The sequence below is a fragment of the Rattus norvegicus genome, chromosome 11 (assembly GCF_021556685.1).
Source record: "Rattus norvegicus strain SHRSP/BbbUtx chromosome 11, alternate assembly SHRSP_T2T, whole genome shotgun sequence".
NCBI lineage: Eukaryota > Metazoa > Chordata > Mammalia > Rodentia > Muridae > Rattus > Rattus norvegicus.
The window spans coordinates 48476130-48489642 of NC_141544.1; the positions used below are offsets into that span (position 1 = coordinate 48476130).

General features: G+C 46.9%; 1 protein-coding gene and 1 pseudogene across 8 annotated transcripts in view; one reads left to right on the forward strand and one right to left on the reverse strand.

The window, feature by feature from the left end:
• Nucleotides 1–13513, reverse strand: part of Erg (ETS transcription factor ERG) — a 222192-nt gene that overhangs the window by 192590 nt on the left and 16089 nt on the right.
• Nucleotides 1312–1434, forward strand: LOC120095800 (U4 spliceosomal RNA; annotated as a pseudogene).

Below are 13513 nucleotides of genomic sequence, written 5' to 3' on the forward strand. Positions count from 1 at the left end.
CACCCTGAGCAAGAGAGGGACCAGGGTCCCTTTGTGGAGTCTCTTTTATAACTTTGCCACACAGCATCTTGAATTAGGTGATATGACTGATGCCCAATCCTGCCAACAGTGACTAACTCATAGGGAGACATCAGGCTATCTCTCTTCCAACCATTTCTCTGTATTCATGGAGTTTCCTGCTCTGCGTAAACTCATATCACAGGGAGAGAAAAAAAACAAACAGAATCATGAAAGACTCACACAACTTCATCCATGTTTAAAGAAGAAGTCCTCAAGTGCCATTTTAGTCAGGGTTATTATAGCTGTGATGAAACACCATGACCAAAGAAACTTGGGGGAGAAAGGGTTAATTCAACTTATGCTTCCACATCGCAGTTCATCGTCAAAGGAAGTCAGGACAGGAACTCAAGCAGGGCAGGAACCTGGAGGCAGGAGCTGATGCAGAGGCCATGGAGGGATGCTGCTTACTGGCTTGGTCTCCATGGCTTGCTCAGTCTGTTTTCTTATAGAACCACCAGACCAGGCATGGCACCACCCACAATGGGCTGTGCCCTTCCTCATCCATCACTAATTAAGAAAACACCTTACAACTTGATTTTAGGGAGGCATTTTCTTAATTGAGGTTCCCTCCCTTCAGATGACTTAAGCATAATTATCCTACACAGGCACTTTACCCACCTATGATGCCCCCATGAGTTTTCAATGATTGATGGGCCCCATATACTGCCCTAAAATGTCAGTAAACACATGTTGATATTTAGGGCTAGCAAGGAGCCAGTGTGTCTATCAATGCCCCTGCTCAGCTCTCACCTGCACACCTTCTCTGCGCAGCTATGAACTAAGCTCATAGATGGACAGGTGGCAACTTCATTCGGGTAGGTGTCCAACAGTACAGAGACCACACAGCACAGAAGTCTGAACCCTCAGCTCTCTAAGAACCACACGGCTTCCTCTGGGGACCTGGTTAGACCTGGAAGTGCTGCAGCATGTGGAAGAAGCAGCTTTGCCTGTTGTCTCTTTCTCTACCTTCCCTGCATCCTCCTCCTCCACATCTCCAAGCAGCCCACCCCATCCAGGCTCAGTGGGGCTGAGGTAGGCGTCTCCACACACCCTCTCCCCCAGAAACCTTCTCATGAGCCCTGTATCTCCTGACTTTACCTCTCCAGAGATAAAGAAAGCAGTGACTCACAGCTTTGGTTATAAATGAGACCCTAACCCTTCTAAGGGAGTCAATATCTTCATTATTATCCGTCACTCTTTCCATCGTGGTTATGGCGAGGAGCGGCCTCCCGTTCACAATAGGTTACACAGAGCTTTGCGCAGTGGCAGTATCGTAGCCAATGAGGTTTATCCGAGGCGCGATTATTGCTAATTGAAACATAATAGGTTACACAGACAATTAATGGTAAATCCTCTCAGCCCCTGCCCAAGGGTGTGCAGGGCTCCTGCTTATAAAGAAGCTCTGGTGGGAGGCAGTGAGGGAGTAAGAGACCTCAGCTCCTCCACCCCTGCTTCTGCCCACAAGCAGGGGAAGGGCCAAAAATCACCACCCTCTCTATGTCTGGTCAGCTCTCTCAGCTGATGTGCCTGGCCCCTGAGAAAAGCACAAACCCTTCAGAAGACCAGTACAGTTTGAGCCCTTTTCACTTAGGAAAATTTTACAAGACCTGAAGTGTATAGGTCTATAAAATACGTGTAGCAATTTATCACATTTAATAATAGTAAAATTACAAAGAAACTTATTTTTACAGGGCTGGAGAGGTGGCTCAGCAGCTAGGGGCACTGGGTGCTCTCATAAAGGACCCAGATTTAATTCCTAGAACCTACGTGGCAGCTCACAACTGTCTGTAATTCCAATTCCAGGTGATTGGACACACTCTTTAGTCTCTGTAAGCACGAAATACACACACAGTGCACATACACAGGTACAGGCAAGACATTCATACATGTAAAAATAAAAATATAAAAACTAAAGTAACAAGAAATGTATCTTAAATAATGCTTAGGGGCTGGCGACGTGCCTTTGTTGGCAGAGTGTATGCCTAGCATGCATGAAGCCTTGGTTGAATCTCTAATCCTAAAAATCTCGGATGTGGGGCTGGGGTGGAAGCAAAAGAGTCAGAAGTTTAAAGTCATCGTGGGGTTTATAGTAGTGTAGGGATGATCTCTGTGCACTGTGCAAGAACATCACCTGTCAATAAAGAGCTGAGTGGCCAATAGCAAAGGCAGGAAGGAGGAGGTGGGAGTTCTGGGGAGAATAGGGAACTCTGGGAAAGAGTAAGGCAAGAGAAGATTCGCGGCCCAGACTCTGAGGAAGCTGGACATGTGAAACCAAGGAGAGGTAACTAGTCACGTGGAAGACACAGAATAGTATTAACTGGTTAATAGCAGTCAAGAGCTAGTTGGGGAGCAAGCCTAGCTTAAGACCATGAGCATTGTGAATAATAAACAAGCCGCTGTGTCTTATTCAGAACCGTGGGGACAAAGAAAAGCCCCGAATGATTACGAATGGCGCCCTTTGTAACCATCCGGGGCTTTTCTATGTCCTTCCCAGCTCCCAAAGAATGACATGGAGGCTTATTTATATAAATGAGTGCCCAGGCCTTAAGTTAGGCTTGTTCCCCAACTAGCGCATGACACAATTATCCCATTTATACTATTCTATCCTACCACACGGCTGGTTAGTTACCTCTCCTCAGTTTCATGGAACTTCCTCCAAGTCTGGGTGGCGAAACTCCTTGTGTCTGACTCTTTCCCAGAATTCCTATCTCTTACCGGAAGTTCCACCTATTCTCTCCTCCCCTGCCCTGCTATAGGCCATTCAGCTTTCATACATGCACCAGAGATCATCCCTACATAGCAAATTTGAGGCCTGACTGGGATGTGTGAGTTCTGTTTTAATGAAATGGGTTTATGTATGTAATACTGCCATTTATTAAAGATGAAAGAAAATTTATGCGTTAATAAGACGGGTCGGATATCTGAGGTTGCAAGTCAGAGTATTGTCAATTCAGTTTAGTCGATATTTTAATTGTGTAACTCTTAATGTCGAAAATGTTACTTTGCATTCAGTGAAAACGGGCAGAATTATGTTTAGAGCCATTTGAAACTGTTGGAAAATTGTTGGAAATTCTGCCCTAATCCCAAGCCAAATTTCATCTAACAATTTTTTTATAAAATTCAAGTCAGCAACTCTAAGAGCAATTCTTAGAACCAAACATCCAAACACGATAGAATGCACAGACACACTAGCATGATACTTGCTCACTAGAGAACGATAGAAAAAAGGTAAAAGACAAAAATCTTTGTTTTCCAGAATTAAGCCATTAGGATTCTACATGCCCAGAAAACCGTGTGTGTCTAGTAAATGCTGCAGTCTGTGACACAATTATCTCCGATCTGACTGAGGTGTTTGAGCCACATTAGTGGCTGTTGGTGGCTGAGGACATGCACAGGCACAGAGCTCATGCTAGCCTGTTCTGCAGACCAAGTTCGAAGGCTACACAGAGAAACCTTGTCCCAAAAAAAACAAAACAATAACAAAAAACTAACAAACAAACAAAAAAGTTCTACACTACAGATGCAGCCATTATTGTCATCAGATGGGCCCTCAAAGTCTTCTCATGAGAAAGGGACACATTCTAACTGCCTAGCCCCACCCCTTTGTAGAGCCTGAAATTTGGACAAACTAAGGTCTAAAACCTGAGAGGCAGAGGACCCACAACAAACACACTCTCTACACAGGGACACGCACACCCCAGCTGCTTCCTGGGACTCTGGAGATATCCCACTCCCAAGGAGAACAGGCAAAATGACCCTGGAAGACAGGCCTCGCACAGGCCGAGAGCATGAGACTCAGAGGGAAGACAGAGAATGGGTCTTTTCTAGATCACAGAAGGTCCAAGGTTTTGTTTGTCAGTTTGAATGGAACTAGGAAGGATTAGTAACTCAAGACACCTATGCACCTTGTTTCTTGAAAGTTTGCTGGGAGAAATTTGACTTTCCGCATAAGTGGGCGTTCTGTTACAGCTACGCCTCTCGTTTTGAACTTAGAAGAAGCTGATGGTTTTTATAGCCAACCAGGCTTTTAGGGACCCCAACCCTGACCTTCCATGGCACCTTTCTTCTCCTTTGGAGTGAGAATGCATCCAGCCTGTCTAGAGCTGTACACACCCCTGGTTCTCTTGCTCAGCCCTGGTTTCCACTGAGGCCAGAACAATCTCACCTTCTCTTCACATGGTCCCAGTCCCACCCAACCCGACTCCCCTCGTTCGTCCCACCCCCTGCCAGGCCCACAGCCCCAGGGCACTTCAGGACTGAGTCTGCACGAGTGAAATCTCGAGGAGAGTTTTGGAAAGAGCATGCAGCTATAGAGGTTTGAAGCATCCATGAATCTGTAAACATGGGGCCCCCTTCAAGTTCTGGGGACACTTTAAACCTACCCTTTGCAACTCTTGCTGTCCACACTGGAGAAGTAGTATTTCCACTGCCTGGTCAGGCTCCCCAGCCAGAGTGCCACGAAGCTGGATCCCACAGCACCATGCAGACTGAAGCCCAGGCGTCACCGCTCCCCATGAGTGTGCCAACCTCCAACTCTAACATGAGTGGCCACTCGCCAGCCACCAGAGACAGACACACTGGTGACTCAGAACCGAAGAGACAAAAATGTCTCACTCGTCCTTTAGGATGGTTGAAATGTTTAAAACGGCAAGTAACGAGAGTTAACGGGGAACTAGAGAAATTGGAACCCTGGACAGCACAGTAAATAAGACCATCACTACGGAAACAGTAGAGAGGTTCCTCAGAAATTTTAAAATAGAACCATATATGATCCAGTAGTCCTACGGATAGATGTACACCAAGAGAGCTGGAAGTGACTCATACCTATAATCTCATCACTCGAAGGGCTGAGGCAGGAGGATTACCACTTAGTCAGAGACCAGCTTGGGAGTGAGTATCAGAACAACCCGAGTTACAGAATAAGTTCCAGGACAGCTTGGTGACATAGTGAGTTCTAGGACAGGCTGGACTGTAGTATAATATAATTGTTAAGGGGGCGTGGGGGATCAGAAGAAGACCAGGGAGGAAGAGGAAGGGAAAGAGAAGGGAGGGGAGGGGAGAGGGGAAGAGAGAGGGAAGGGGAGGAGAGAGAGAGGAGGGGAAGGGAGGGGAGGAAAGGGGAGGGCAGGGGAAAGGAGGGGAGAAAAGGGGAAGGAGGAAAAGAGGAGGGGAAGGGAGTGGAAGGGAAGGGAGGGGAAGAGAGGAGAGGGGAGGAATCTTTTACAGCCCCCTCTATTTCTCATAAGATAAAGATTTAAATTCTGTGAATTTGAGGCCCTTCTTTTTACTGGACAAGAAAGTAACTCCGCTTGCAGCTCATGTGACAATGTGACCAGTTTCAAAGGCAGTGGGATGGACCCATCATCCAGAGCCTGCATGCAAAAGACACAGGTCCAGGCCACAGAGTGCAGAAGTCCTAGGTGTGTGGAGCCCTGCTAAGCCACATTTCCAAGGACAGTATTGATAGAACAATGTGTCCAGACACACTGGGCTAGCAATCGATAACCCTAAACTCATCAAAAGCAAATTCACAATGCACTGTGGGGATGGTTGAAAGTAGCTGTTATTGTGTTTATTCATTCATTCAGGCAGGCAGGCAGCAGGCAGGAGGTGTGGGTGGCCCCAATAGAGAGCAAAGACTGGCATTGTTGTTCTAAAAGGTTCCAGAAGACAGTGAAGAAGGCCGATGCTAACAGATCATGCCCATGTCATGAGAGTGATTTCCCAGTCTCTGGGGATGCACAGGAAGAGGAAACAGAAAGTTAACAATCAGAGAGGATGGGGTACATGGCAGCTCAAACCTGTAATCCCAGCACTTGAGAGGCTGAGGCAGGAGGATTGTCCTGAGTTTAAGGTCAGCCTGGGCTACAGAGCTGAGTCCCAGGGAAACTTGGGTTGCAAAGTGAGATCCAGTCAATAATAATAATGATAATAAACAATTTAGTGGAAGGGTATCCACACTAGGTCATAAACTCCTAAACCTCGGGCCTGGTTATCCATCTATTCCCCTCTAGCCTGAAGCCTCTTTGCCCAGCTAAAGCATGCTGAATGGGAAAACCTGCACACTCAGACTGAAGGAAAAGAGAAAAGCCCTTGGTGTTTCATTGTGTTATCTGAATAAGCCCTAACATTGCTTTACTTTAAGACCAGGACACTTCAAATCTGCAGCAGTTAATATATGAAAATCAGTAGCCCCGGGGTTGAGGAGACGGCTCAGTTAGCCCAGCCATGCATGAGGACCTGCCCCAGCACCTATGTAAAAATCCCAGTGTGGTGGTGAACAGGTCTAACCCCAGTGGGGAGACAGGGACAGAGAGACCCTCACTAGTCATCCAGGATACCTCGCTTATGAGCTCCAGGGCCAGTGAGAGATCCTGTCTCAGCGAGGGTCACCATTGCTGTGATAAAGAGTCCGAGACCAAAAGCAAGTTGGGGAGGAAAGGGTTACTTCATCTTCTACTTCCAGGTTGCATTCCTTGGTGAGGGAAGTCAGAACAGGAACTCAAGGTAGGAGCTGATAGGCTGTGGTAGGGTGCAGCTTACTGTCCGATCTTGCTCCTGGCAGCTTGCTCGGTCTGTTTTCTTATAGCACTTAGGACCACCTGCATAGGGAGTGGCCCCACCCACAGTGAGCTCCGCTCTCCCACATCAATGTACATCAATGAAGTAAATGCACCGAAGGCCACTCTGGTGGGAGCATTTTCTCAATTCAAGTTCCCTCTTCCTAGATGGATTCTGCTCACTGCAGCTTTGATAAAACGCCATGACCAAACGCAGGAGGAAAGCATTGAGGAAGGTTTATTTCACTCACAGTTCCATACAACAGTTCATCATCAAAAGCAGCAAGGGCAGGAACTCGCACAGGGCAGGAACCTGGAGGCAGGAGCTGATGCAGAGGCCTTGGAGGAGCACTGCGTACTGGCTTGCTCCCCCTGAATTGCTCAGCCTGCTTCTTATAGAACCCAGGACCACCGGCCCAGAGATGGCCCCACCCACAATGGGCTAGACCCTCTTCCATCAAACACTATCTAAGAAAATGCCTACAGCTGATCTTAGGAAGGCATTTTCTTAACTGAGGCTCCCTCCTCTCAGATGACTTTAGCTTGTGTCAAATTGACATAAAAGTTACCAGCACCGGCCCTGACTCAAAAAAAAAAAAAGGTATAGAAAGTTAAAGACCCCTGATGTCTACTGCCACATTTGTGTGCACATATATACACTTGCATGCATGAGCCTGTGAATGCATACCTGCACACACACACACACACACACACACACACACACACACACGCAGGATCACATACTCGTACACACCATCACCGGATCCCTTGCAGCATCTGCGAGCTCACCATCCACTATCAAAATATCTGAATTGGTTGTATTGTCCCAGAGGTCGCCCTAAGTGGGACCCTGCTCTTTCCTTTCCCCACATTTCGTTTCAGCTCTGAAACATTTGGGACATAAAAACCACGGAAGTAGCCAAGGCCCCTTCAGCAGATGAGAGGAGAGAGAAACCACCAACGGCACACCTAGCCAGTGGAGTATTACAGAGGAATGAACATGGGCTACAAATCAGAGAAAGGTGCAGAGGGCCTCTCAGTACATGCTGCTGTGAGAAAAGTCGGTCAAAAACATTACCCATGGAAAGTTTCCAAACACAGGATATTCTGGGAAAGAAACAGCTCCAAAGGCAGTGGGAATATCAGTAGCCACTGTAGGGTAGGACAGAGGCAAGGGGGAAAGACGGGTGAAGTGTGGGGTCTTCTAAGCAGTGAAACTGCTCTGTGTTCACAGTGAATATGTATTGGGGGTGCACGTCAGGATATATCTGTCAAAATCTATAAAAAGTTCCCCAAAGTGACTCCTAACATCAGCCACACATGTTAGTGTAATAACATACACAGAGGCTGGTGTGGAGCACACACACGGGAGTAGAGGAAGGAGAATCAGACTCAAAACAGCCTGTGCTACATAGCAAGTTAGAGGCCAGCCTGAGCTACATGATCCCCATCTCAGGAAGCAAAACAGCAGCAAACAGTAGTAGTAGTAATAATAATAATAATAATAATAATAATAATAATAATAATGTATATTGACACATCAATTATGAGAAATACATCACACTAAAACAAAACATCCTCGGTGCATGCAAAAATTAGCAAATGGCAAATATTTGATGGATTAAAAAACTCTACCAGTATTATACATACTGGTATATAATAACAATAATAATAATAATAATAATAATAATAATAATAATTTATAATAACCCTGGACTACTAGCAAAGTTTTCACTGTAGTATTGACTCATGAACCTCACCCTTTAACAGTTAAGCTCTATCTTTCGCACAAAAATTTAGTTTATTATATGTGCATGTGTACGTGTATTTTGCCTGTCTGTTTGCATGTATGTGCACCGCATGCATACCTGGTGCCCATGGAGTCAGAAGAGGGCAGTGAATCACTTGGAATTAGAGTTATAGATGGTTGTGAGCCACAGTGTGGGTGCTAGGAACCAAACCAGGTCCTCTGTAAGAACAGAAAGTACTTTCACAACCACTTTTTCTGTGCTCAGGAAGAGTTAACTGAATCTTGAGAACTGGGGTCATAGCAGCAGTTGTGCCCTCTAGCTGGAACCACACATATCTACGTGTGGTTGACCCATGGGGTGGTTTGAAAGAAAATGGCCCCCATAGGTTCTTAGGGACTGGCACCGTTAGGAGGTGTGGCCTTGTTGGAGTGGGTGTGGCTTTGTTGGAAGAGGTGTGGCCTCGTTGGAGTGGGTGTGGCTTTGTTGGAAGAGGTGTGGCCTTGTTGGAGTGGGTGTGGCTTTGTTGGAAGAGGTGTGCCACTAGGGGTGGGCTTTGAGGTCTCAGAAGCTCAAGCCTGGCCAATGTGTCACTGTCACTTCCCCCTGACTGTGGATCAGGATGGGGAACTTTCAGCTCCTCCAGCACCATGCCTGCCTCCACACTGCCATGCTTCCCGCCATGATGATAATGGACTGAACCTCTGAACTGGCCGGCCGCAAGTAAATGTTTGCCTTTATGAGAGTCGCCAAGGTCATGGTGTGTCTTCACAGTAGTAGAGACCCTAAGACAACCCAGCTTGATCAAAGTAATAAAGAGATTCAGGAAGCGAGGCGTTGGGCTCAGCCTGGCTTCAGCAGTCACCGGTTCTGCCATTTGGATTGGCTGACCACTAGCTCACGAGATTAGAAATCAGTGCAGTAGACGGGCCAGTAGCTGCCACTGGGAAGAAACGCAACGTCCAGATGTGGAAAAGAAGGGAAAGGAGGTTGCTTTCCCCACCTTGGGCGGAAGGGGATGATCCCCACCCCCACCCCAGGCTTTTTGCTTCATTATACTTGAACAAAGAGTTCCTATGCTCTTAAAAGAAAGAGTGAACATCTGTTTTCTTCCCCTGAAGGAATTTGCTCAGGGCAAGGACGGAGGCCCTGCAAGTGGGGGGCAGATGAAAGCTGGGAACAGAAACCCCAGCAGCCTTCCCCTTGGTTCTGAGGGGATTACCAGGGGAAGAATTCACTTTGGCTTCTGGACACCCATCCCACCTCAGCCTGCCGCAGGATGTCTCCTAAAGAGTTCCTTCCCATCCTAGGAGCCTGCAGCCTAGCTTCCTGGGGCCTCCGCTCTGAGGTATAAAGGGCACCATTCGGGAAGTTCCCCCACTTACTCTTTATTCAAAAGTCATCAGGTCCTAAGACACGGTATCAGAAGGAAAGAGTATTGGGGGCGTTTATACACTCAGGCAGTGGGAACAACTCAATGAATAAAGTGCTTGATTTGCAAGCTTAGAGATCGGAGTTCAAGGCCTAGCTAGAACAGACATTACAACCTTATAAAGCTGAGAACATCACCAGCTGCTTAGGATCCCAAGGCTGGAAAGGCGGAAGCAGACAGGCCTCAGGCTCACTGCCCCCCTCAATCCTACAGCAATCCTAAGGAGACTCCACCTCAGAAAAAGAGGCCAGGGGATGCCTTAGGCCTTTAATCTCAGTACTTAGGCGGCAAAGGCAAGGTGGATCTCTCTTGAGTTTGAGGCCAGCCTAATCTACATATCAAGTACTGAGCCATCCAGGACTACATAGTGAGACCTCTGTGTCAAAGAAACTAACAGCAACAACCAAAGTGGGGAGGGAGAGCTGTCAATTCCTGAGGCATGTCAACACACACACACACACACACACACACACACACACACACACACACACACACTCTGTGGGTTTCCAGGACCTTGTGCTCTGAGGACTAGAGGGTGCTACTATTTGGTAAACTCCTACTTACAAGCAAGCAAACATTTGTTTGAAAATATCTATTAGGACATAAGACACACCGTTAAAAAGGAAAGAGGAAAACGTTGGCCTTTTACAAACAAAATCAGACTGAAGCTATAATAAAGGAAATAGAGTGTAGCCAGATAAGAGACAGACCTGAGACCCCAAGCTGGCCAGAGCTGACTTCTTCTCACCAGAACGCGGCTATTCTTGTGCTCTTGCTTCTCTGTGTTGTCAAGTCCATGGAAAATCACCTCAGGATCATTGGCTTTCCAGAGCCACCCCCAGCTCCTGAAGTGTGCACATGTGGGCATCTGTGACTGTGTATGTCACCGTGGAGGACCTCGATGGGTAACGTGAGTGTGAAGCTTTGCGACCCTGAGATCAAATTCAGAGAAAGGAAACAGCAGCAGCGGATGACGCCCCTAGCCTCTGCCACAGTTGCCAGGGCTGGAGTTCACGAACTGTCACTCTCCACTGTGAGAGAAAAGTTTCTGACAAGGACTGGCTGCACAGAATGGGGTGTTGGACTGAGTGGCAGACAGGGTGACCTGGAGAAGCCTCCATCCATCCCAGGAGCTATGGGAAAAGATCTCAAAGACACCAGCGGGTGAGGACCAGAAGAGCCATTCCTGGAAATGGCCAGATCACCTGAGAGCAAGAAGCTACTTACAGTGCCCTGCACACACATGCGTGCACACACACATGCGTGCACACACACACACACACACTATTATGCCCTAAACACACACACTACTGTGCCCTACACACATGAACACACATACAGTTACACACACAGAGGAGGATCAGGAGGAGAGGGGAAAGAGAGAGAATCCTGAGAGATGGGAACTCATTATGTGTCTCTGAAGAGAGATGCTAATCCTACCAATGGGCTTTGGGGACACATCATCCACACATCATCCACACATCATCCACACATCACTAAATCACAGAAAGTGATTAAGAGTGTGTGTGTTCACATGTTCACGTGTGTCTGTCCATAAGTGCACCTGTGTGTGCATGTCTGTGTATTCGTGTGTGTGTGTGTGTGTGTGTGAGCCCACGTGTTGTGCTCACAATATATTACACAGCTTGGCTGAGTAACATTTTCTCCATCTGCATATTAATTAAACTGCAAAGAGAGAGAAACAGGTCATGGGTAAGAAAAGACATGATCTAGATTCTCCTCTACCATTTAAGGGCACAGGCAAACTTCAGGAGCAGCAGCCAGAGTTTTGAGGCTCTGCAAAACTTGCCTCTCTGGGCAGGTGGATGGTAGGGAAACGCCCAGGAAGTGTTTGAGCTTTACAACTAAGAGCAGGATCAAAGTCGTACGGGAACTTTACAAGAATCGTGATGAAATATGTAGATCTGCAGCCATTTCCCCTGGATCCTGAAGGACCGTCCTGTGTCACTGTGATGGGACACGTGTCCCATGCCTTAGATGACGATACCCTCACTTAAAGGCAGTAGTGTAGAACAGACAACGGTGATGAGATCACAGGGGAGAGCCCTTCTGAATGGGATTAGCATTCTCACAAAGAGGCCACAGAGAGCTGCTTTGCCACTTCTGCATGTGTGAACACAGAGGGAAGAGGAGAACACTTAGTAGACCTGACAAGTCTCAGAACTGTGGGAAATACTCTGTGGCTTCGGAGCCCCTGGATGGTTTTGTACCTTGTCTTAGTTGTCATTTCAGAGTAAAATGCCCATAGCCAGGGCTGTGGCCTCCTCCACACGCACTGCCCTGAAAGCTTCACTAAAGCCTTCGTGGGGAGAAGAGTCCACTGCACTCCTGTGTCAGCTTAGACATTCAGTCAAATACAACAAAATCAACCTGAGGCCAAGTACGCCAAAGCACTCACTCCCTGAGGCTTATGCTTGTTTCTCAACCTTGACTTTATTTATTATTTATTATTTATTATTTATTATTTATTATTTTCTCTGTGTGTGTGTGTGTGTGTGCACATGTGTATGCACATGCCATAGCATGTGGAGGTCAGAGGACGACTTAAAGGAATTAGCTCTCTCCTTCCACTACAAGGGTCCTAGGGATGGAATGCATGTTCTTGGACTCAGTGACAAGGGCTTTTACCAACGAAGCCATCGATCCATCTCACTGGCCCGCAACCTTTACTTTTTAGAAACCTGGGGTTTAAAAGCACAAATTGGCTTTTGTTATAAAACAAAACTTCTGGGCCCCATGACTCTGACCCCCATGTCTATGTGCACGTGCCCCCCGCAACGCACACATGTGCAGATGCACGCAATAAATAAATGTCGTTTTAATAAGAAGCTTTTGAATGCCAAAGCACAGTCTTCCTCAAGTCATCTTCGATTCCACAGCTTCACCTCCAGGCACTTATTTATCCCAGGTCTGGTACAGTAAGTACAGCGCAGTGTGTGTGTTACAGCCTTTTTCAACCCTGGAAACCTATGAGCCTGCTGATTTTTAGATCCATTTCCAAGTTAGAATGACCTAGTTAGCCTGATCACTGGCATTCTGCACCCAAGACTAAGAACTCTGGTGGCTGGCTAACAGAAAACTGGGAAGAGCCCGGACTCAGGTGATGTGGATCAGACGGAGGAATCTATGCTGTAAGGCTACACAGGATGGTGTTAGACAGTTTCAAAATATATGCAGCATGAAAGCAACTTTAAACAAACGCATATTAATGGCATAGTTACTTAACAACGTGCTGTTAGTTAGGACAAAGGGGTTATAAGACTGTATTAAAACATCTCCTTTGGGGTAAGCATATGCATATATTCTTATACATGGGGCCACTGTTGTGAAATTAAATGTACTTCTTGTCACGAGTAATTATGTCCTGAGGGTCAGAAGATGTAACTTTAATGTTTTGACTCATCGACAAGTTCTTTATTTCCACAATAGACAAAGGAATTGCTAGCCCTACCTCTTAAGGTTCAGAGAGAGGGGTTTTTAAGTTTTAAACATTTTCGGCTCTGTTCGTGTAGATTCCGGGTCGCCAGCCACCCCGTCAGCCAACACCTGCACAGCACAGACACACTTAGACTCGCCATAGTTCACAGGGCACGAAACCCTGCCAAGTCTCAAGCAAAGAACAACAGTCAAACGACATTACTGCCTCCAGCCACTGGGGGCGCAGTCCTGCAGCCCTGGCCACTCCATGCCCT